The following is a 25,621-nucleotide window of genomic DNA, read 5'->3' on the forward strand; positions in this document are numbered from 1 at the left end:
AATCTTGGGAAAGGAGGAGGAAATAGTAAGACCTGGCGGGAACAGGAACCCCACAAGGAGAACAACAGACCAAAATATCTGGGCACAGCAGTCTTTTCTGAGACTGATATTCCAACCAAGGACCATGCTTGGAGATAACCTAGAACCCCTGTACAGATGTAGACCTTGGCAACTCAGTATCCAAGTGAGTTTCCTAGTAAGGGGAACAGGAATTGTCTCTGACATTAACTCAGTGTCTGGATCTTTGACAACATCCCCCAGGGGGATGCAGCCTTGCCAGACTACAGAGGAAGACAATGCAGCCAGTCATGAAGAGACCTGATAAGCTAGGGTCAGATGGAAAGGGAGGAGAACCTCCCCTATCAGTGGAGAGGGACATGGGAGGAGATAAGGTTGGGAGGGTGGAATTGGGAGAGAGTGTGGTAGGGGGCTACATCTGGGATACAAAGTGAATAAACTGTAATTAATATAAAAATAAATTTTTTTTTCAATGCAGTTTATTCAGGAACATTGAACAATCCTCGGACCCCGGGGAAAGCCAGCCCACAGCTTAAATAGCCTCTGGGTAGCCAACCCAGGCGTGCCACGGGGGCAATGCAGATAGGTCCACATACATGGAAGCAAGCCAGATCCTCGGCCTTAGCCAAATGTGGAGTTGTTCGTGACAGAGAGCACTCACCATCGGGAAGGTGAAAGGAGGAAACCAGCTCCATCTTTAAGGCATAGCATTCCGCAGCTCTCTACAGTTCCCCCTTTTTGTTTTAGATGCATCAGGCAAGAGTAGAGGTCTGATCTCTGATTTTAGAAATAAATTGGGACTTTGTACAGATGTTCATTTAGGTGTCATCCACCCAAAGAGCATCAGACCTGTCCGATACCTTTTTCTCAGAGGCGGGACCTGGGGCATCAACCCGCATGCAATCAGACATTTTAATTAAAAGTAAAGTAAATAGTCATTTGAAATGGAAATCTTAAAGGCCAGTTTAGCCAGGAAGAATCATAATTGGCATAATCGGTGGTTATTGAGATATTTGCACTTGCTGAGAGTTGCTCTAAGCTCTTTACCCACTTGATCTCCAAAGTGACCTTATAAGATATGCCCTAAAATTATCATAAATTTGACTGCACACTCAGTCCCAAGAAATAGAATGACTTGGATTCAGACACAGGGAAGTTGATGTGAATCAATCTGACATATTGGAAAGGAATGAGAATAAGTTTCGTTTTCTCTCATCACTTTTTTCCAAGCACCGTGGGAAGCACCCCCATCCCACCACGTGCATCTCATTCTCTTGAACCAAGTGGTGTGAAGCAAGTGAAATAGGGGCATGTGCTATGTAGACAAGCAACAGCAAGCACGGGTCTCATTAGCAACGCCGCTGGGAAGGAGCCATTTTGGTGATTGACAGACAGTGCAGATTAAGAAGGTGAGGTATTTTGTACACTCATAATAGTAAAATATATAAATGCATCAAATCCTGAGCTAGTCTTGCCAAACTGAAAGAGAGTTGCAGCCACAAAGCAAATTTAACACCTCCTTGGATTTTCTTGATGTCAGACGGGATGCTTCTACTGAGGTGAGAATGGCACTAGCTTGAAGTTCCATGAGGTTGAAACCTCAGTTATTAAGAAGCTAGATTGCTCTCACCACCTTCACATGGAGAGAGAAAAGTGACACATGGAGAAGAGATAACTGACTAGCCAGACTCTACGGCACTGACAGCCAATAAAGAGAATGACGATTGCAACAACAATGGGAAAAGGCAGTGCAGATCTTCTTGAGGATGTCGGAGTCCTCCTGGGGAAAAAAAATAATTTTCCTATTATCCAACAACTCAACGCCCCTCACCAACAAAACAAGCTATTTGTGGATAAAAATGTAATTTAGCACAGTGCTTTCATACCATGGAGAAGCCCTTGGGTTTCACACCCAGCACCAAAGAAACTGGGCTTGGTGGTGCAAGCCTGTAATTCCAGTAATTGGCAGGCAGATGCAGGAGGATTGGACGTTCAGGATCATCTTTGGCTACAACTGGATTTGGAGGCCAACACTGACCAGAAGCCCTGTCTCAAAACACACACACACACACATACACACACACACACACACATACATACACACACACAAAGAGAGAGAGAGAGAGACAGAGAGAGACAGAGACAGAGAGAGACAGAGAGGGACAGAGAGAGACAGAGAGATGCAGAAACACACATGCACAATTTGAAATAGCATACTGTTAACAAAGAGTACCTGAAATGCCATTTCATGGACAATGCTTGGGTATTTATCTGCATATTTGAACAGAATACTAGAGCCAGAGAATGGACCCACCAGAACTTTATAATCAGTGTATTCATTTTATAGATATTGCTTTTGTTTTTATCAAATGTGTGCGTGTTTGTGTGCGTGTGTTTGTGTGCGTGTGCAATGGTGGGTGGATTGGAGGTTTGCCTGAAGAACTGTTAAGGGAAAAAAGAAAAAAAATGTCACATTGTGAGGGGGAAGGGGTGGAGAAAAAATGTTAGAATTGACACAGTGTTTAATAAATAACTAGTCATTTGTGACATAACCACATACACATTGTAAAAACACCCCTCTCTGTGGCAGAAACAGAGCAGATATTCTAAATGGAGGGAGAACCTCAGCTAAAGAGACTAAATGGGGGCCCTTTATAATCCTCACCTCCTTTTCTGCCATCCAGTCCACCACTTAGTTCAGCTGTGGGCTTGCAGCATTTTGCTCTACAGACATGTCCATAGGCTGCTTTGCTAGATGCCATTTTGCCTCTGTGGGAGGAATGAAGCCGTTTGCCTTTATCAAGAAATCTGTTTTTTTTTTTTTTTTTTTTTTTAATTTTCCTTTCAAGCACAGTGCAGAGATTTTTACAAATTGCAGTACAGAAATAGAAACACCGCTAATCTTCAGCACAGCCTCCTTGAGGTCGGGGCAACCTGTCCCACAGGCAGTGTATGAGGCCAGCTCAAGCATTTCTGAAATTGGTGGCATAAATTCTCTGTGGAGGAAGACAGAAAGCAAGCCATTTTTTTTTTCTTCTGCCTTAAAGGGAGTTAGATTTAGAATGAGAGGGAGCTAGGAGCTCTTGAGAAAAACCATCCAAGTGCCAGGCCAGAAGGAAGTCATAGTGTTGCAGCTTGCCTTAACTTAAGGTGGGGATTTGGGTAAGCTGTTTCTGCTGATTGACGCTGGGTTTCTTCTCTGCCCCCTGCCCCACTTGCAGTATAATTGAAATGTATAAATGGAGGCTCACATATTCAACAGAAACAAGAATACTCAATGAATGGCATAGATAAGTATTGTTATTTTATATTTGTACTTTACCTTGAATGACTAAGTAATTTGAGTGTGAACTTCGAATAATATAGACCATTCTAGAGCTGACCCAAGACCTTTGAATAGGTTCCTTGGGAGCGATATGAGAGGAGACAGTGTGGATAGTACAGTAGAGTCATATTTCAATTATGGAAAGAAAATCGTGGAAAAAACACACAGTCCTGCCCCTTTGTCTTATTTTTCCAGCCTGTGCCTTCCAGCAAATTACCGAAGAGTTCTAAGACTTAGTTTCATCACTTATGGAATGGAGTTGTCATGAGGACTTCAGTTAGACAATGAATGGAAAGCACTTATACTGGTAAGGCTGGCATAACAGTAATTACTGTTGATGTCATTTGCCTCTGTTTCTGAGAACTGAGATTTCTTTACGGCAGTGCACAGCTGGTCCTTGATTTAAAAACTGTGTGTGTGTGTGTGTGTGTGTGTGAAAATTCACAGGTTGTACTTGAAGAACTTCTGGTTGGTTTCATTGGTTTGGAAAGGAATAAACGATCATGTTGGAACTGGAAATGCAGATCATCAGTACAGCACTCACCTCTTAGGCATGAGTCTCTGGGTTCCACTGCAGCATGCTCTTTTCAACAAAATGCATTTAATAAAGACCTCAGTGGGTTAGGATGTGGGGCAGATTTGGCAACTATTGGTCAATAGCCACATTTTCACATGGAATTGTTACTCAACAGGGAGTCAACTTTATGAGCAATAAGGAGCCTTAAAACAAATAACGAATAAAAGCAGAAATGAATAAAAATGTACTCTGTATACAAGAAAGATGAATATAGCTTCATTAAATGCTTATTCCATGTACAGGTATAATTTTACATGATTCTACATAGTACACAAAACAGTTTATACATGTATATAGACACATAAATACATCTATATGTGTATAATATATACATAAAATATGTATTTCATGAAGTAACACTTTACCTTAATGTAGATCATGGTCAAAAGTGTTTGAAATACTCACTTCTCATTTGGATATACTGACATCCAGAAAAATAATCTGTTAAGTCCTAAATGAGACTAGAAATTACTAGCAAGAGAATACAATATGATTCATTCCTCTTCCCTCCTTATCTTTGCCATGGTATGCTTGGGTCAACATAGTTGGCTACTGTTTAATTAGCCCCAATACCATGTAATGGCCCTGACCTAATGTGTGTAAGGGCAAGTTAAGAGTTTGGCTATGGGTATCAAGCTAATTGCATTGACCCCATTATGGAGGAAATGCACCTGGCTTAATTGGGGTGTTCAGTTGCTCTTCTAGCAAAGACTTTGTAGAACTCTGATGAACATCTGTCCAAACAGCTCTTATGCACATTCTTCCCCTCTCTTTCTTTCAGGAATTGATAGGTATTTTTCTACCAGAAACTTCATCTTTGTAAAATCAAATAACTAGTTAAAATTCTGTTTGTTAATGACATGTGTATGTGGTATATGTGTGTTTATCATATGAGCAGGTAGGCGTGCATGCACACATGTAGAGGTGCACCTGCATACCTGTGGAATCTGGAAGTTGATATTGGATGTCTTCCTCTGTCAATCCCCACATTACTTTTTGAGACAAGGTCTCTCACTGAAACTGGAGCTCACTGATCTGGCAGGACCATCTGGCCAGCTTCAGGAATCCTCTTGGTTCACCTTCCAAGCACTAGTATTACATTTTTTTTTTTTTTACATAGATGCTGGGGTATCTCAACTCAATTAATCATGCTTGTGCTTCCAGTCTTTTACTGACTGAGCCATTTCCTCAGCCTTAAAAAAATTGTTTTGATTCACATCAGCATACATCATTTATTTTTTTGTGTGCACTTGGCAAGTGAAAGATATTAATGTCTTTAATTTTTTATCCGTGACGTCTACATAAAAGGAGCTAGCAATGATGGGTTCCAGTTTGCAGGGAATCTATGATAATGTGACCATTTAATCACTGACACCCCTCCTTACACCATCTTTATAACTATTGTTCTTGCAGGATCTCCAACCATTTTAGAACTGTTGACTTTCTACCTGGCTTTCTATTTTCCCCATAGTACTTATTACACTACCTACTGTACTTTATTTTAAGCAGTAAACAGATGAATAAACCTTATGTGTTCAGAATTTTTCTCTAGGAAAATTAAAAATCAAAGTTTATTTCAAGCCTTCCGGTTTGCTTTGTTTTGATACCCACCCACCCCATCCCACCACACCTCTTTTGAGACAGGTATAAATAGTAGAATGAGCTAGTCTTGAATTCCTCATCTTCTGCTTAAACCTCCCAAGTGCTGGGAATACAGGCTTGTATTACCATCCATAGCTTAAATATTTCTATTTTTTTAAGCAGATACTATTTTTTCCTTTTTTCTTTAAGTGAAGTTTATTTCAGTCTTCATGCAAGTGAACATTGTTTATGAAGCATATTCCCCCCATCCTCTTCCTTTTTGCATGCTCCTCCCTCCCATCCATTCCTCTTTGTCATCCTACACAGTTCTATTTATGTTTTCTTTTTTTCTAAGTAGTTGAAATTTATTTTATTTTATTTTATTTTATTAATTATACTTTATTCACTTTGTATCCCCTCATAAGGCCCTCCCCCTCCCCTCCCAGTCCCTCCCTCCCTCCCTCCTCCTTCTTCATGCATGCCCCTCCCCAAGTCCACTGATAAGGGAGGTCCTCCTCTCCTTCCTTCTGATCTTAGTCTATCAGATCACTTCAGGAGTGGCTGCATATGACTGCCTCTGACATAATCTGATTGGCCTGCTTTTTTATCACCTCCCCCTGAGGGGGGAGCAGCCTTACCAGGCCACAGAAGATGACAATATAGATACTATTTTTGTAGAGAACTTTGAGATCTGGATATTGATTCAAAAATCATTTCACCTTCCCATGGTTACCAGGAATTTAAAAATGTTTTCACACTACACCAAAGAAAATCTGTTCATAGGCCAAATATGATCCAATGGTTCATAAACTTATGATCATAGATGTATGTGTCTTAATTTTATGAAAGATTCAAGCTATAAATGGCCTTGCAAATTGGAGTGTCCTAGAGAAGAAGTACAACATCAGATATTTTGAGGGGTCTTTCCATAGTTACACCCATAGTTTGAGGCAGAATTGGAATTTACACACAGGTTTCCAGTGTCTTTGTATTCTTTCTCAGTTGTCATGTCTGCTAGGCTGTCTCATTTTGACTGAATGCTGAAATAGTTTGCCACTTGTAGAAGACAACATTCAGTAACCAGTCCTCTACACACAGACTGTAACAGAGCTATCACCATTCAAATGATAAGCCACAGGCACTTTTCACTAGAGTAGATTGAGTTTACCTTCCTTCCCTGTCTTCACTGGGGATACTGCCTCTTGGCATTCTGTATTGCCTTTGCTCCAGTGATGGAATCCAACAAACCCTTCGTAGGAATGCTATTAGCATTGTTCCCACCAGCAGCATCTTTCTGTGGAATCAGTATGGTCTAGTAAAAGATCCCAAGGTGCAAAGTCCCAAAAGCTAGTTTCACTTCTCAGATATGTGACTTAAGACAACTTATTCTACCTCCCTGGCTCCCAATTCCTTTAACTGTCAACATGAGAAAAATCAGGCCTGTTCCTCTTATCACTCGGGTCTAATGTGAGGTAATATGCATAAGAGTACCTTGAAAAGAGAACATATGTACAACTATGAGGGCATACTATTCTGATTAAATCAACACAGTAATTACTGAGGGTCTACTATTTACATGCAAACTATTGACTCAGGGCATTACATGGAGTACAGGACTCAGCTGCTTTTTTGAGCTGTAATATAACTGAGACAGGCATACCAGAATGAAAAGAAAACCAGCACAGCAAAGCTGGAGGTACCTGCTGTGTGTGAACTACATGGAGAAAGAGAGAGAGAGAGAGACAGAGAGACAGAGAGACAGAGACAGAGACAGAGAGAGACAGAGAGAGACACAGAGACAGAGACATCATGGCAGAAACATTAAAGAGAGATTCCTGGAGACAATTGCAATTAAACTATGCTTTGGATGCAATTGGCAGGATAACAGAAGTAAGCAAGCAAGAAGTATACTCTCAGATGGGAAAATAGGACAAGCAAGGAATGAAATCCTCATTTGTTCCAGAGGCATACTCTCCAGGACATGGAGAATACAAGTAGCACTAGGATGTTATTGACAGCTTTCCAAGCTTCCCTGCTGGCCTATTGTGGCAGAAAGAGAATCAAAGCATGTCTTTCATGAAACCAAGTCATATGCTAAGTATGACTGAAAATTTCTGAGTACAATACAGGTCTTTTAGCTCTGAAAAACGGTCAAATAATAGTAGTATATGTCTTCAGGTTGTTCCAAGGTGTAAATGAGATGGTGTGTGATAATTAACATAGCTCCTGATGCTTAACAAATATTAGCAACACTAGCTTTATTTTATCATCATCATCATCATCATCAATTTTCCATCTTATGTTGATAGTAATGGTTAATAACATGGATCTTGGAATTTGTCTGATGTTAATTATGTAACCTTGGACAAGGTATGATACCTCCTGTCTTTTCAGTTTTCTAGTCTTTAAGATACGAATTTTAGCAGTGCCAATTTCAAAAGACTAAATATCTTAATCTACTAGTGTTTATCACAATGCTGGCACATTGTACGCACTCAGCTGATATTAGCTACTATAATTACTATCATCAGTTGATCAGTAATGTGACATAATGGCATGACAAATGAAGGAAATTGAGAAAATATACAAAAGCATCTCAAATCTTACTACTCAGTATTCAATTCCTTGATATCAGATTGGAAGCCAATTTTACAACTGTAATTTCCTTTTTATTTAACTTAAATTTTATATCTTTACTACTAGCACATGATTGTTTGTTGTTGTTGAAATAACCAGAACAGGGAATTGCATGGATTTGGAAGGCAGTCCATCAGACACTTATTGAGAACCTAGTATGTGCTTGCCAGTATGCTAGAAGCTGAGAAACCACACATACAGACACACACACACACACACACATCCACACACACACACACACACACACACACCAGACATGAGAACTACATGTTGACATGTAAAGAACTTAACACAGAGGAAACCAAAGTAAACTATTAAAAAGCACAATGCATTGTATTAAATATGTAAAATGGTTGAAATTGTGTGTGTAGAAACCTGCACAACATGACAACATAGAATTTAAAAGAGTGGCAAGGGAAAGTCTCACTGAATAGGTGATCTGAACTGAACCTTGAAGGGGATGAGTGAACTGTTCAGGGAAATGTACACAAAAACAATAGCAAGAACTTTGTCTCCACCTCAGATACATGAAGGGAGGAGAGGGTAATGAGATAGGAAATTAGAGAGGTGACTGAGACCAGATGTTTTAGTGTGTGTGTGTGTGTGTGTGTGTGTTTGTGTGTGTGTGTGTGTGTGTGTGCTTAATATGAGTGTGTGTGTGTTTAATGTGATGACTGTTATTTGCAGGGAGGTGGCAAAGAAATGATGAAGCTCCTTCTAGTAGAAAAAGTAAGTCCCACAAAGCTGCTCCTAACACTATGGACTGCAGATGTGGGCTCATTGTACAGCAGGGTTCACACAGAAAGGAAAACGGTCCCTCAAGCCACAAGAGACCTCATTAGGACAAGTTTGCCACTGGCATCAGTTCATGCAGCTAGGACTTGAGACTGCATTGCCTTATCAGCCTGCTTATCCTCCAGCAGGACCTTCTGAAGGTCAGAAGGGCTTTCTGAAAGGTTTATTGCACAACTTGCTTTCTTGTAACCACTGAGTGGTAGTGGTCCTTTTACCCCCAACCCCAACCTCCCCCAAACTCCCAAAACACAGACACATAATACTTCTATAGAAAAGTGCCAACTAAAGATCCAGCTATACCACTCCTAGGCATATATCCAAACTATGCTCAAGTATACAACAAGGACATTTGCTCAACCATGTTTGTAGCAGCTTTAATCATAAGAGCCAGAATCTGAAAACAGCACTGATGTCCCCCAACTGAGGAATGAATACAGAAATTGTGGTACATTTACACAATGGAATACTATTCAGCAATTACAAACAAGGAAATCATGTAATTTTTTTTTTTCAATGCAGTTTTTCAGGAACCTTGAACAATCATCTGAGCCTGGGGAAAGCCAGCCCACAGCTTAAATAGCCTCTGGGTAGCCAACCCCAGCGTGCCACGTGGGCAATGCAGATAGGTCCACATACATGGAAGCAAGCCAGATCCTCAGCCTTAGCCAAATGTGGAGTTGTTCGTGACAGAGAGCACTCACCATCGGGAAGGTGGAAGGAGGAAACCAGCTCCATCTTTAAGGCATAGCATTCCGCAGCTCTCTACAGTTCCCCCTTTTTGTTTTAGACGCATCAGGCAAGAGTAGAGGTCTGATCTCTGATATTAGAAATAAATTGGGACTTTGTACCGATGTTCATTTAGGTGTCATCCACCCAAAGAGCATCAGACCCGTCTGATACCTTTTTCTCAGAGGCGGGACCTGGGGCATCAACCCGCATGCCATCAGACTTGCTCTTCTCTGGGTCCAAAGCGGCTGACCCTGAGTGCAGTGCTTAGCCTCGCATCCTGAGCATAACATTTTAGCTTTTTATGGTAGCCAACCATGCTTGGGGAGACTGTCCTGCTTCAATGGCTGTAAAGGCCTGAATGATCATGGCTGCATTACGCTGTTGTGAGACTCTAATCTTGCATATACACCACAGGCAAACCAAGGAGACCAACACCAGAAGGCCTGCTAATGCTCCCATGCCCGCCCATTCCTTCAGATGATTGATGGCTGCAGCAATACATGGTGATAATCCTGTGGCTAGTCCTGCGTCCACTCTGGTAGAATTTACTGTGATAATGGCCACTCTCAGCTGCTCCATCGTAGTATCGAATTCTCCAGTCCAATTACCTAAAATATAGCTAGACAATTGTTTAGACAGAGGAAATCATGTAATTTGCAGGCAAATGGTGGGAACTAGAAAAGATCATACTGAATGAGGTATCCCAGAAGCAGAAAGACACACACAGTATATACTCACTTGTAAGTGGATATTAAACTGATAATACTGGATGAACATACTAAAATCTGTACACCTAAAGAAGGTAAGCAAGAAGGAGCACCCTGGGTAAGATGCTCAATCCTTATTCAGAAAGGCAAAAGGGACAGACATCAGAAAAGGGAGAAAACGGGGAAGGGACAGGAGTTTACCACACAGGGCCTCTGAAAGACTCTAACTAGCAGTGTATCAAAGCAGATGCTGAGACTCATAGCCAAACTTTGGGCAGAGTGCAGGGAATCTTATGAAAGAAGGGGGAAAGACCTGGAGGGCACAGGAGCTCCACATGGAGACCAACAAAGCCAAAATATCTGGACCTAGTGGTCTTTTCTAGATTGATACTTCAACCGAAGACCATGCATGGAGATAAGCAAGAACCCCTGCACAGATGTAGCCCATGGCAGCTCAGTGTCCAAGTGGGTTTCCTAGTAAGGGGAACAGGGGCTGTCTCTGACATGAACTCATGGGCTGTATCTTTGATCACCTCCCTCTGAGCAGGGAGCAGCCTTACCAGGCCACAGAGGAAGACAATGCAGCCAGTCTTGATGAGACTTGAGAAGTTAGGGTCAGGTGGAAGGGGAGGAGGCTCTCCCCTTTCAGTGGACTAGAGGAGGGGCAAAGGAGGAGAACATAGAGGGAAGGTGGAATTAGGAAGGAACCAGGGAGGGGGCTAGAGCTGGGATTCAAAGTGAAAAAAAAATTGCAGTTAGTAAAAATAAATAAATTAATATGAAAAGAAAAGCACTAGAATTTATGTCTCCTCCAGATCTTTCTATCTCCCTCTCCTTCCATAAGATTTTTGGCACTCTGCCCAAAGTTTGACTATGAGTCTCAGTATTTCCTTAGATTCCATGATGGGTAGAGTCTTTCAGAGGACCCCTGTGGAGGGCACTTGTCCTGTTCCCTGTCTTCGACTTTTTCTGATATCTATCCTGTTTGCCCTTCTGAGTGAGGTTTCAGCCTCTTCCCAAGGTCCTACTTCTTGTTTAACTTCTTTAGGACTACAGATGTTAGTATATTTATCCTATATTATGTGGCTAATATCCAGTTATAAGTGAGCTTATACCAAATGTGTCTTTCTGCTTCTGGGATAGCTCACTCAGGATGATCTTTTCCAGATCCCACCATTTGCCTGCAAATTTAATGATTTCCTTGTTTTTAATTGCTGAGTAGTATTCCGTTGTGTAAATATACCACAAGAGCTGGAGAGGACAGGAACTCCACAAGGAGAGCAACAGCACCAAAATACCTGGGTCAATGGTGCCTGCAGAGAATGATACTCCAACAAAGGACCATGCATGGAGAAGACCCTTTGCTCAGAGAAAGCCCACAGAAAGTTGTAAACTTGTACAACCACTCTGGAAATCAATCTGGCGCTTTCTCAGACAACTAGGAATAGCGCTTCCCCAAGATCCAGCCATACCACTCCTGGGCATATATCTAAAAGAGGCTCAAGTACACAAAAAGGACATTTGCTCAACCATGTTTGTAGCAGCTTTATTTGTAATAGCCAGAAGCTGGAAACAGCCCAGATGCCCCTCAACTGAAGAATGGATACAGAAACTGTAGTACATCTCTACAATGGAGTATTACTCAGCAATGAAAAATAATGAAATCATGAAATTTGCAGGTAAATGGTGGGACCTGGAAAGGATCATCCTGAGTGGGTTGTCCCAGAAGCAGAAAGACACACCTGGTATATACTCACTCATATAGACATACAACATAGGACAAACCCACTAAAACCTGTTCATCTAAAGAAACTAAGCAAGAGAGAGGACCCTAACCAAAACGGTCAATCCCCATCCTGAAAGGCAAAGAGGATGGACATCAGAAGAAGAAGAAAACAGGAAACAACCTAGGAACCTTCTACAGAGGGCTTCTGAAAGCCAGAAGAAGAAAGCAGGAAACAAACTAGGAACCTACCACAGAGGGCCTCTGAAAGCCTCTGCCCTACAGACTATCAAAGCAGATGCTGAGCCTGACGGTCAACTGTTGGGCAGAGTGAATGGAATTTTATGTAAGAAGTAGAAAATAGTAAGAGCTGGAGAGGACAGGGTCTCCACAAGGAGAGCAACAGAACAAGAAAATTTGAACACAGGGAACTTCCCAGAGACTCATACTCCAACCAAGGACTATTCATCGAGATAACCTAAAACCCCTGCACAGATGTAGCCCATGGCAGTTCAGTGTCCAAGTGGGTTACATAGTAATGGGAAGAGGGATTGCCTCTTACATAATCTGATTGGCCTGCTCTTTGATCACCTCCCCCTAAGGGGGGAGCAGCCTTACCAGGCCACAGTAGAGGACAATTCAGCCACTTTTGATGTGAACTGATAGACTAAGATCAGAAAGGAGAGGAGAACCTCCCCTATCAGTGGACTTGGGGAGTGGCATGCATGTAGAAAGGGGAGGGAGGGTGGGATCGGGAGGGGAGGAGGGAGGGGCTTATGGGGGGATACAAAATGAATAAAGTGTAATTAATAAAAAAAAGAAAAAAAAAGAAAGTTCAGATTCTGAGTGGGTTCCTTAGCAAGTGGGCAGGGGCTGTCTCTGACATGAACTTAATGGCCTCTTCTTTGATCACCACCTCCTGGGTGGGGGAGGTGCCAGGCCACAGTCTTGCCAGGCCACAGAGGAAGATGATGTAGCCAGACTTGATGAGATCTGATAGGCTAGGGTCAGTTAGAAGGTAAAGAGGTCCTCCCCTCTCAGAGGACTAGGATAAGGGCATAGAGAGAGAAGAGGGAGGGAGGGTAAGACTGGGAAGAGATGAGGGAGGGTGCAACAGTGGGGACACAAAGTGAATAAGCTGAAATAAATAAATAGATTAATATGAAATAAATAAATATTTTTTTTAAAAGAAAACCAGTAGATACCTGATGGCATGTGTGTACCCTCCTGCTCATCAGCCCCAGGTTTCTTTCAAACCTTCTCCTACTATGAACTGAGGTTTTTTTTTTTGTTTTGTTTTGTTTTGTTTTGTTTTGTTTTCCAATCTTCTGTCTCTTCTCAAGAGGCTTTAGCTCTTCTCAGTGACCCTCTATTTAGGGCTGAGTAGGAGACTCTAGGAAGGAATACTGGAGGCTGCAGGATAACAATGATGTTTAAGATCTAGAAATAGTAGTTTATATTTTTCCATTTTTTATTTATTACAGTTTATTCACTTTGTATCCCAGCTGTAGTCCCCCATCCCCGCCCAATCCTGCTACTATTTTTTTAAATCTTTTTGCCTGTGTTACATTTTTTTTCTTTATTAATTACACTTTATTCACTTTGTATCCCCCCTGTGGTTCTCTTCCTCCCCAGTCCCAATCCCTCCCTTCCTCCACCCTCTGCATGCATGCCCCTCCTCAAGTCTACTGATAGGGGAGGACTTCTTTTCCTTCCTTCTGATTCTAGTCAATTAGGTCTCATCAGGAGTGGCTGTGTTGTCTTCTTCTGTGGCCTTGTAATGCTGCTTCCCCCTCAGGGGAAGGTAATTAAAGAGCAGGCCAATCAGTTCATATCAGAGACAGTCCCTGTTCCTATTACAATGGAACCCACTTGGATACTTCCATGGGCTACATCTGTGCAGGGGTCTTAGGTTATCTCCATGCATAGTCCTTGATTGGAGTATCAGTCTCAGGAAAGACCCCTGTGCTCAGATTTTTTGGTTCTGTTGCTCTCCTTGTGGATTCCTGTCTTCTCCAGATCTTACTGTTTCCCACTTCTTTCCTAAGATTCCCTGCACTCTGCCCAAAGGTTGCCCATAAGTCTCAGCATCTACATTGATAGTCTGCAGGGCAGAGCTTTTCAGAGGTCCTCTGTGTCAGGCTCCTGACTTGTTCCCTCTTTTCTCCTTCTTCTGATGTCCAGTCTCTTTGCCTTTCTGGATAGGAATTGAGCATTTTAGCAAGAGTTCTCCTTCCTGATTAGTTTCTTTAGGTGTACAGATTTTAGTAGGTTTATCCCATATTGTATGTCTATATGAGTGAGTATATACCGTGTGCATCTTTCTGCTTCTGGGATAGCTCACTCAGGATGATCTTTTCCAGATCCCACCATTTACCTGCAAATTTCATGATTTCCTTGTTTTTTATTGCTGAGTAATATTCCATTGTGTAGATATGCCACAATTTGTGCATCCATTCCTCCACTGAGGGGCATCTGGGCTGTTTCCAGCTTCTGGCTATTACAAATAAGGCTGCTACAAACATGGTTGAGCAAATGTCCTTATTGTGTACTTGAGAATCTTTTGGATATATGCCTAGGAGTGGTATAGCTGGATCTTGAGGAAGCACTATTCCTAGTTGTCTGAGAAAGCGCCAGTTTGCTTTTCAGAGTGGTTGTACAAGTTTACATTCCCACCGGCAGTGGAGGAGTGTTCCCCTTTCTCCACAACCTCTCCAGCATGTGTTGGCTCTTGAGTTTTTGATCTTAGCCATTCTGATGGGTGTAAGGTGAAATCTTAGGGTCGTTTTGATTTGCATTTCCCTGAGGGCTAATGAAGTTGAGCATTTCTTTAAGTGTTTCTCTGCCATTTGATATTCCTCTGCAGGGAATTCTCTGTTTAACTCTGTGCTCCATTTTTTAATTGGATTACTTAATTTATTGCTTTTTAACTTCTTTAGTTCTTTATATATACTGGACATTAGCCCTCAGTCAGATATAGGGTTGGTGAAGATCCTTTCCCAATCTGTAGGCTGTAGTTTTGTTCTGAGGACAGTGTCCTTTGCTTTACAGAAGCTTTTCAGTTTCATGAGTTCTGAAATAGTAGTTTAATCAATATATCCTCAACTGGAACTCTGGCACTTTACCAGCCAGATATTCTACCTTCATTAAACTGTTGGCTCAAATTTTGTTGGTGGGTCAAATAAAACCTTAAACCCTTATTGGTTGCTTGTATGTGGCCTGCTTCTGAGACAACACTGGTTCATCCAGTGTCATAAAATAGGTTTTTAAGGTTTGTGTTGAGTAATTTTTCTTTATCTTATTTAAATTTCACTTTTTTAATTTTAGCCCAGTATACCAACCCATCTGAGTGCACATTGCATCTTAATTTTATTCTTCAAAGTATTTGATTCTCTGCCAGCTTTGAGTCATCTTCAGACGTGGTAGTGGTAAGTACATTTTATATATCATGTAAATTATTAATGAGGTTGGAAAAGCCCCTGAGCCTTTCTCTGGAGACCTTTCTACTGGTTGCGACCTATTCTGTGGGTAAAATTCTTTAATCAATTGCCACTCCATGAACTACATTATAGTCTGGTTAATATGATATTGTTTTATTTCATTTCATTCATGAGAAAAGTTTGAGAGGAAAATTACTAAATGCAATACTGAATCTAACATATGAGCACTGACAAAGATGGTTAAGGATAATCTAAGATGGAGCTTTGTCTGTTTTCTTGCACATGGAATTTTGAGTATTTTTAAATTAATTATTGTTTATTCAGTTTGTATCCAAGCTGTAGCCCCCTCCCTCATCCCCTCCCAATCCCACCCTCCTTCACTCTTCCTCTCCTATGCCCCTCTCCCGGTCCAATTATAAGAGAGGTCCTCCTCCCCTTCCGTCTGACCCTAGTCTATCAGGTGTCATCAGGATTGGCTTCTTTGTCTTCCTTTGTGCACTGCTAAGGTTGCTTACGTCTCAGGTGGAGTAGGTGATCTAAGAGCCAGCCCATGAGTTAATGTCAGGGGTTTTCCCTGGTCCTATTATGGGGAAACCCTCTTGGATACTGAGCTGCCTTGGGCTACTTCTGTGCAGGGGTTCTAGGTTATCTCCATGTATGGTCCTTGTTTGGAGTATCAGTCTCAGAAAAGACCACTGTGCGCAGATTTTTTTTTTTTTTCTGTTGCCTCCCTTGTGGAGCTCCTGTTCACTCCAGATCTTTCTGTCTCCTTCTTCTTCCCTAAGGTTTCTGGTACTCTGCCAAAAGTTTGGCTATGGGTCTCAGTATCTCCTAAGATTCCATGATGGGTAGAGTCTTTCAGAGGACCCCTGTGGAGGGCTCCTGTCCTGTTCCCTGTCTTCTCCCTCTCCCGATGGCCATCCTATTTGACTTTCTTTCTGAAAGAAGATTGAGCGCATCTTACCCAGGGTCCTCCTTTTTGCTCAGCTTCCTTAGGTGTAAAAATTTTAGTATGATTATCCTATATTATATTTCTAATATCCACTTAGAAGTGAGGATATACCATGTGTGTCTTTCTGCTTTTGGGATACCTCACTTAGGATGATCATTTCTAGGTCTCACCATGTTCCCACAAATTTCATGATTTCCTAGTTTTTAATTGCCGAGAAGTATTCCATTGTGTAAATGTACCACAATTTCTGTATTCATTCCTCAAATAAGGGACATCTGGGTTGTTTCCAGGTTCTGGTTATTACAATTAAAGCTGCTATAAACATGGTTGGGCAAATATCCTTGTTGTATACTTGAGCATCTTTTGGATATATGCCTAGGAGTGGTATGGCTGTATCTTGAGGAAGCACTATTCCTATTTTTCTGCCAAAGTGCCACATTGATTTCCAAAGTGGTTGTACAATGGAGGAGGATTCTCCTTTCTCCACATCCTCTCCAGCATGTGTTGTCACTTGAGTTTTTGATCTTAGCCATCCTGATGGATGTGAGGTGAAATTTCACAGTCATTTTGATTTGCATTTCCCTGATGACTAAGGATGTTGAGCATTTCTTTAAGTGCTTCTCTGCCATTCCTTGTTCCTCTATTGAGAATTCTCTGTTTAGCTCTGTGCCCCTTTATTTAATTGGGGTACTTGATTTGTTGATGTTTAACTTCTTTAGTTCTTTATGTATTCTGGGTATTAGCCCTCTGTCAGATGTAGGGTTGGTGAAGTTCCTTTCCAAGTCTGTAGGCTGTGGTTTTGTTCCTATGACAATGCCTTTTATAGAAGCTTTTCAGTTTCATGAGGTCCCTTTTATTGATTGTTGACCTTAAAGCCTGAGATCCAACAAAGAAAGAGAGTTTCAGGCCAATCTCTCTTATGAACATTGATGCAAAAATACTCAATAAACTACTTGCAAACCAAATCCAAGAACACAAAGATATCATCCATTATGACCAAGTAGGCTTCATCCCAGGTATGCAGAGGTGGTTTAATGTATGGAAATCCATCAATGTAATCCACCATGTAAACAAACTGAAAGAGAAATACCATATGATAATCTCCTTGGATGATGAAAAAGCATTTGATAAAAATCCAACATTCATTTATTTTTAATGTCTTGGAGAGGTCAGGGATAAAAGGCACACATCTAAACATAGTAAAGGCAATATACAGCAAGCCTATAGACAATCTCAAACTAAATGGAGAGAAATTTAAATCAATCTCACTGAAATCAGGGACAAGGTGAGGCTGCTCTCTCTCTCTCTCTCTCTCTCTATATATATATATATATATATATATACCTCTTTAACATAGTACTTGAAGTCTTTGCTATAGCACTAAGAAAATTAAAGGAGTTCAAGGGGATTCATTTTGGAAAGGAAGAAGTCAAAGTATCACTATTTGCTGATGATATGATAGTATACATGAGTGACCAAAAAATTCTACCAGGGAACTCCTACAACTGATAAACACCTTCAGTCAAGTGCCTAGATACAAAATCAACTCAACAACAACAAAAAAAAAATCAGTATCCCTCCTGTATACAAAAGACAAAAGTGCTGAGAAAGAAACAACACCCTTCACAATAGCCATAAAGGACATAAAGTAATCCAGTGTAACTGTAACCAAGTAAGTCAAAGACTTGTATGAAATAAACTTTCAATCTCTGAAGAAGATTTCAGAAGATGGAGAGATCTTCCATGCTCACCGCTTGGCAGGATTAACATAGTAAAAATGACCATCTTATCAAAAGAAATCTACAGATTCAATGCAATTCCCATCAAATTACCAACACAATTATTTACAGACCTTGAAAGAAAAATTCTCAAATTCACATGGAATAGCAAGAAACTCAAAATCACTAAAACAATCCTCTACAATAAAATATCTTCCTCAAGTATCTCCATTCTGGGTCTCAAGCTGTACTATAGAGCAACAGTAGTAAAAACTGAATCGTACTGCCATAGAAACAGACTGGTGGATCAATGGAATCAAATAGAAGACCCAGAAATAAACCCACACACTTATGGATACCTGATTTTTGACAAAGATGCCTAAACCATATAATGGAAAAAAAAAAGAGAGCATCTTCAACAAATGATGCTAGTTTAACTGGATGTCTACATGTAGAAAAATGCAAATAGACCCATATATATCACTCTGCGCAAAACTAAAATCCAAGTGGATCAAAGACCTTAATATTAAAACGAACACAATAATCCTATTAGAAGAAAAAGTGGGGAAGAGCCTTGAACTCATTGGCACAGGAGACAACTTCCTGGACAGAACACCAACAGCACAGGTGCCTTTCCTTCTTATCTCCACATGTGTATTCTACCATGGCCTGTTCACTGTATACATGCATCTTCTAGAAAAGGTTGAAACTATCTGCTGTAAAATTTTTCTAACTCTTTAAGATCACCTGTGTTTGACTGTCTGAAGTGCAACTGCCTTGTTGTTCTGTGATTTGGGATAAATCATTTATACTGCCTGAGCCTAGTTCTCCTCATTTGTAGGAGATATCAAAACATCTTGCTTAATGATTGGCTAATTCTAAGCACTTAGTGAATGTTATCCACAATGTTTGTCGTCATTGTGGGATGTCTTTTTCCCTATCCCATTGAATTGTGTTGGAGACTAAACAGGAGCATGCACAAAGCACATGGCAGTGTTCAGCATAAGGTGAGTGCCAAACCAAAGATAGCACTGACTAATTTTTGCTTATATCTCCATTTGGATACTTGTTTTCCTCTTCTGTCACTTCTATTTGTGTCCTTGTCTTAATCTCCCAGAAAGCAGAAAAGAGTCAGGACTGAAAATTAGTGGAGCTCTTTAAAATTTATATGAGGAAATGATTCTGTCATTTAAAAAAAAAATCCCATTTAGATTAGATCATTTGCTAGGTAGGTGGCTCCTTTTCAACTACTTGATCAACTAGGATAGAGTGGGTAAGTCAGGACATACAGACTCCAATCTCTGAAGCCATGAACCACAGAATTAGCTATGAACTGAAGTGGTTAAAAATTCTGGAAAGTTTTCCAGAAACCATTGGCCTTGTGGGTGAGTTTACCTGAGGCGAGTAGATTTGTATGCCACTCTCAGACTTCTTCCATCTAGACAGCAGAGAGCATCCTTAGCCATTAGTGCAGTTCAGGCTCTTAGACTACCAAAAAAACCTCCTGAGTTCTTTCGGTGTTCACGGATGCCTTTATGCAACACAATAAACCAGATTACATCATCCTCAAAAATCTTTTCACAGTTCTCATCTCATAAAGTAAGTTTTTATTTATTTATTTATTTATTTATTTATTTATTTGTTTGTTTATTTATTTATTTATTTATTTTACTATGCACCATTTACTGAGCCCAGCATAAAGTACTTCCCATGTACCGTTTTAATCTCATCTTATCCCACTCTTCTTTCTTGCTTTGCACCACCCACAATAACCTTCTGTTCGGAGAACACACCAAACAAAATTGTACTCTAATACTTTCACTCTTATTCTGACCCTCTGCTAGGAACTAAACCTCCTGGCCCCCAAACTGCCTGTGCTTTATTTTTTTTTCCTCCAAGTTTTCACATAAATGATATCATTTCAGAAAAAGATGAAGATTTCTCTGTGATTTTATTTCCAGTAGGTTCTCCTTTTCCTACTTAGTTTCAGAGTCATTGGTTCTCAGCTTTGCTTTACATTGAGAATCACTTAGAGAACATTAAAAACAAAACAATAACCAGGCTCCTTCTAGACCAAGTAAGGAGGAATTTTGGAGGTTGAATAACAGGTATCTTTATTTGCAAATACTTCCCACTATGATTTTAACAAACAGCCAAGACTGATGATCTCCATTCTTGTCAATCAGTCTGTTTATTTCTTACTTAGTGCTTACATCAAACTACAGTTAGTTTATTTCATCCACTTAATCACTAGATATTTATTGTTCCTTACTGCTTGCCAAGTATTACTGAAAACACAGGAGTAAAATGGTGAACACAAATGAATACAAACCTCAAAACTTTATAAAATATCAATTTGAATAAGGGCAGCAAACAATAAGCAAGGTTGGTCAGGCATTTAGTATTGTATCTGTAATGTTACTGACTGAATCAGTGAGACATATTATGGAATGCATGGAATGAATGCTTGTGTTTTTCTACAGACTCATAGGTTAAAATACAAAGCCAAAATGTGGTAGAATTTAGAGATGGGATTTGTGAGAAATAATTATGCTTAGAGGAGGCCAGGACAATGGCGTATTGGCTAGATGGGATTAGCATGCTTCCAAAAACTGCTGACTCTAGAAATGTTTTTCCCTCTTCTCCTGATCTGGGTTAGGGCACACATGTGAGCCAAGAAGGTATAGAAGCTGCTTAGAAGCCAAAAGGAAAGGCTTCAAAATGATCTGTAATTTCTTTGCATTTTGATTTTGGATTTTATACCCTTGAGAACTCTGATACATACACTTCTATTTAAGATGTCTAGTCTAGGATATTTTGCAATGGCAGCTTGAATTGACTACAATATAGTATGTTAGATTATAAATTCTGGGAAGAAAAATCAAAGAAAGAACAGAGAAAAATAATTTTGTTAGAAGAAATAAAAGTTTAGAGTCACTCACCTAGGCAGGAGAATCTTGAGTAAAGATGTGAAGGACATGACAACTCTAAATTGGCATCTGTCTGGGCAGAGTACATTTATCATATAAAGATTGTGTGTAGGTCCTAAAGTTTGATCATGATGTAACTAAGGGAATGTTGTACTCCTCCTGCCTGGAGGCTGCCTCCAAGGAGCCCACAAAGTCAGGAGCTGCTGAAGAAGCCTGCCTAGAATGTCTGGTGAGAACTGCACAGGGAATAACACACTCCAGGAACAGCTGATGACTACTTCAACTTTACTTCCAGAGAACAAAGAATATATACCCCTAGGGGAGTCAGTGAGGGGCTCCAAGAATAGGTGAACATAATTGGTTGAAACTAGGCACTGCAAGGATGCTTGATTTGCATTATACATTGCTTTCCGATCATAAGAGTAGAATGTCAGTGCTTGATTAACATATGCATGCAGCAAGGAGAGAGCTAGCAGGGAGCTGTGTCAGAGGCCATATATCAAATGTGGCTAGGGGAATCTATATCTAAGTCACTTTCCAGATGAATTCAGGCAGAGAGCAGGGGACCCCCGCCAAGGGGAGGGAGTTCAGCCTTAATGCTTTGCTAGAGCTGCTAATGACTTTCTGGTCCAGGTAAGAACTGCAACCACAACCAGCAGGGTACCTCCAACAAGGGAATAACACAGAGTATTTGAGTATGAGTATGTTTGAGAACAAGGATAAACATAGTGGAAGATAAATTCAGAGAACTGAAGTGGAGCTAAGATAAGTAGGGCTTTTAAAGTTGCTGTAACACCTTTGGCTTTTACTGAGAAGTGATATATCATCCAATAGAAAGTAGCTGTCTTAGTTTGTTTCTATTGCTGTGATAAAACCCGATGGCCATTTAAAAAAATAAAAACTTCTGGAGGAAAGGGTTTATTTCATCTTGTACCTTCTTGTCCATCATGTGAGGGACACTATAGCAGGAATGCAAGGTACAACCTAGAGGTAGGAACTGAAGCAGAGGCTGTGGAAGAATTCTGCTTACTGGTTTGTTCTTCATGGATTGCTCACCCTACATTCATAACATACAGGACCACCTGCCCAGGAGTAGCATGGCCCACAGTGACCTGGACCCTAGTGAGCTGGGCCTACCTATGGTCCTCATTATTTAAGAAAATTCCCCAAAGTCTAGCCCATGGGGCCAATCTTCTTAATTCAGGTTCCCTTTCCCAAATGATGCTAACTTGTGTCAAGTTGACAAAAATACTAGCTAACTGAGTAGCATAATTTGATGTGGAATTGAATTGGCTTGCTGTGTCTTCTGTGTTGAGAATAGACAGAACAAAGGAGGTCAAACCATCTGGAAAGGTAATGTAGATACCAGATGATAGTATATTGGAGTTTTTTGATACTGATATTATAGTAGAAGTTGCTGTGGCCTGTGCAGCTTGAGTCCTGGAGTCCTGGCTAAGGGTGACAAAGGGAATGAAGAAAGGACAGGTACATAGACATGCATACTACGAAGCTAGGATCAGGTAGGATTCTGCTACCACTACTTCATCAACTTGGAACCTCAGCATGTTTATGAGGCCAGCACATGGGGAGGGTAGAGGGTTAGGTGTCTCAATAGGACACCTTTCTAGGCTAGGAATCTCAGGCTGTAAATGTCCAGGAGAAATAAGCTGCAGTTCCTAGTTTGCACACACCAATCAGTTGTTCATAAACCTTCATTTTTGATTTCCTAGGTAGAACTCTACCCACTCCTTTTGAGCATGGCCCATGTGAATAATGGCTGTGCCAATTGTCTCATGTCCTTGGAGTCCTTGACAGGCCATGCTCATGTCAAAATATACATTCACTCAGTACTTCAGTTTCTCAGGGCTTCTTCCCTTTCCCAAATAAATGATATGGAAAACAAATGGTAAATGGTAAAATTGAATGTATTATGGGAAATAAAGTTCCCAGAATTTGGTAACAAGAGTATGTTAAGCATGAGGCAAAGTACACAGCCCAACAAAGAAAATGAAAAATAAAGAAAGAAAACTAGCAAAGAAGAAGGTGGATCAGGGACGAGGGTTGACCACTAACTGAGCTAATGACACTGAAGACTCCATAGTTTTGACAACAACTAAGTGTTAAGCACTGCATTTTGTAACATGGAGGGGGGCAGTCACTGGTAAATTTGTTATGAACAGGGAAGTTCAAAAATTAAATGAAAGAAATAATTTGGAGACAGTGGTACAAGTAAATTTTTTTCTTGGTTGTTTTTCTGTAACCAAATACCTGAAAAGAAACAACTTAAAGGAAAAAAGGTTTATTTTGGTGTATAGTTTGAGGGTATGCTAAAGTCCATCATGGTGGAGAAGTGGTTAGAGATGGCTGATGACTTTCCATCTGAAATCAAGAAGCAGAGAGTATTTATGAAGTTGGGCCAGTCTACAAAACCTCTAGGCCTAACCCAGTGACCCCTTTCTTCCAGCAAGGCTCCATCCCCTAAAAGTTCCGCAACCTTCTAAAACAGTGCTACCAGCTGGGGTGCAAATATTTATTTATACACATGAGCTTGTAGATGGCATTTCTTGCTCAAACTACAGCATCTACACCTGGACACCATAAACTTATGGCCACTTCATGAAACAAAATACATTCATTCCAAGTTCAAAACTTGCCATAGTCTTTATCAAGCCCAATACTGAGAGTCAACATAGTCTGTTAACTGTGAGCCCTTATACATTTTCAGTATACAGTATCAGAGAGTAAAGATTTTCCCAATGTAGTCTCACAAACCACAATTATGGTCATCACAAAGCAAATGTAATAATATTTTTGGAAGTCTTTTTTTTTTTTTCATAATGCATTGTCTGGGCTGTTTTACTTTTTTTCCTTACAAATATTTTTCTTATGTATTGTGTCTTTCTATTTTGGTTTTATGAGTTTTCTGTGTGCATGCAAATATATGTATGTCAGTATCTGCATGCGTTTTGTGCTTTTCTTTTGGATGTTTTTACTGTTTGTTTGCTTATTTTTTTGTCCTATTCTGGTTTGTTTGTTATCATTTTATTTTATTCTGTTTTATTATTATTTCTATAGACCTGTTTGTTTTCTAAGGAGAGATAAAGAAAGAAAGTGTGTTAATTCTGAAGAGTGGGGAAGTGGGGAAAATCTAGGAGGGGATGGGGGGCAGATAAACCACAACCAGAATTGTATATATTGTATAAGAAAAACTTATTTTATTTTATTTTTTTACGATTTATTCATCCTGATTGTAGCCCCCTTCATTATCTCCTCCCAGTCCCTTCCTCCTTCCCTTTCAGGTGCCACACCCCTTCCCCTAGTCCACTGAAAGGGGGGGTCCTCCACCCCAGCCCATCTGACCCTAGCTTATCAGGTCTCATCAGGACTGCCTGGATCCTCTTCCTCTGTGGCCTATTTCCAGGGGGAAGTAATCAAAGAGCAGGCAACTAAGTTAATGACATAGGCAGTCCCTGCACCTTTTACTTGTGGACCTTCATGGAGACTGAGCTGCCAACTGGCTACATCTAAGCCAGGCTCTAGGTCCTCTTCAGGTATGGTCCTTGGTTGGTGCATCAGTCTCTGCAGGTTCCCCTATGCTCAGATTTTCTGGTTCTGTTGCTCTCTTTGTGGAGCTCCTGTCCCTCCAGGTCTTTCTATCTCCCCTTTCTTTCATGAGATTCCGTGCATTCTGCCCAAATTTTGGCTGAGTGTCAGCATCTGCTTTTATACCTTGTCTGATAGAGCAGTAGGCTTCCATCTTCTTCCCTCTCTTCTACCACTTCTATCCTGTTTGCAGTTCTGAATGAGATTTAAGCATCCTCCATAGAGTCCTCCTTGTGGTTTAGCTTCTTTAGGTCTGTAGACTTTAGTAATATTCAGAATATATAAAGAACTCAAGAAATTAGGTACTAGCAAACCAAACAATCTAATCAAAATTGGGGTACAGAGCTAAACAGTGAATTCTCAATAGAGGAATATCTAAGGGTGGAGAAACACTTAAAGAAATGCTCAACATACTTAGTAATCAGGGAAATGCAAATCAAAACAACTCTGAAATTCCATCTTATACATATCAAAATGGCTAAGATAAAAAATTCAGATGACAATACATGCTGTAGAAAATGCAGAATACCAGTTAAGTCTTTGCTATGACAACGTACATGACAAGAATGAACTTAAGAGAGGAAAGATTTACTTTTGACTTATAGATCAAGGGGATACTACAATTCATCACATTTGGGAAAGATTCAGTGGAAAAAGCTCGTGCCGTTTGGTCACATTGCATCTGAAATCAGGAAACAGAGAAACAACAGGAAGAGGGGTCTGGCTATGAAGGCTCACTCACAGTGAACAATTTTTCCTAGTAAGGCTCCACCTCCTAAAGGCTCTGCAACCTTCCCAAATAATGCTGCAAAGTGGATACAAGTACTTAACCACAGAGTCCTGTGAGGGACATTTCACATTCAAACCACAACAACCTCACTTAGTG

At 40.5% G+C, this 25,621-nt stretch overlaps 1 protein-coding gene across 6 annotated transcripts in view; it reads left to right on the forward strand.

The window, feature by feature from the left end:
* Pak3 (p21 (RAC1) activated kinase 3) overlaps nucleotides 1–25,621 on the forward strand; it is a 320,956-nt gene that overhangs the window by 43,562 nt on the left and 251,773 nt on the right. For 4 of the 6 annotated variants that reach the window (XM_060375412.1, XM_060375420.1, XM_060375421.1 and 1 more), the window contains exons 2-3: nucleotides 3,539–3,650; nucleotides 15,420–15,520. The gene's annotated coding sequence lies outside the window, so the exon portion shown is untranslated. The remainder of the gene's footprint in view (nucleotides 1–3,538; nucleotides 3,651–15,419; nucleotides 15,521–25,621) is intronic. The other 2 variants (XM_060375414.1, XM_060375416.1) reach the window with 2 other exon arrangements.

The sequence above is a fragment of the Meriones unguiculatus genome, chromosome X, assembly GCF_030254825.1.
Source record: "Meriones unguiculatus strain TT.TT164.6M chromosome X, Bangor_MerUng_6.1, whole genome shotgun sequence".
Lineage (NCBI taxonomy): Eukaryota > Metazoa > Chordata > Mammalia > Rodentia > Muridae > Meriones > Meriones unguiculatus.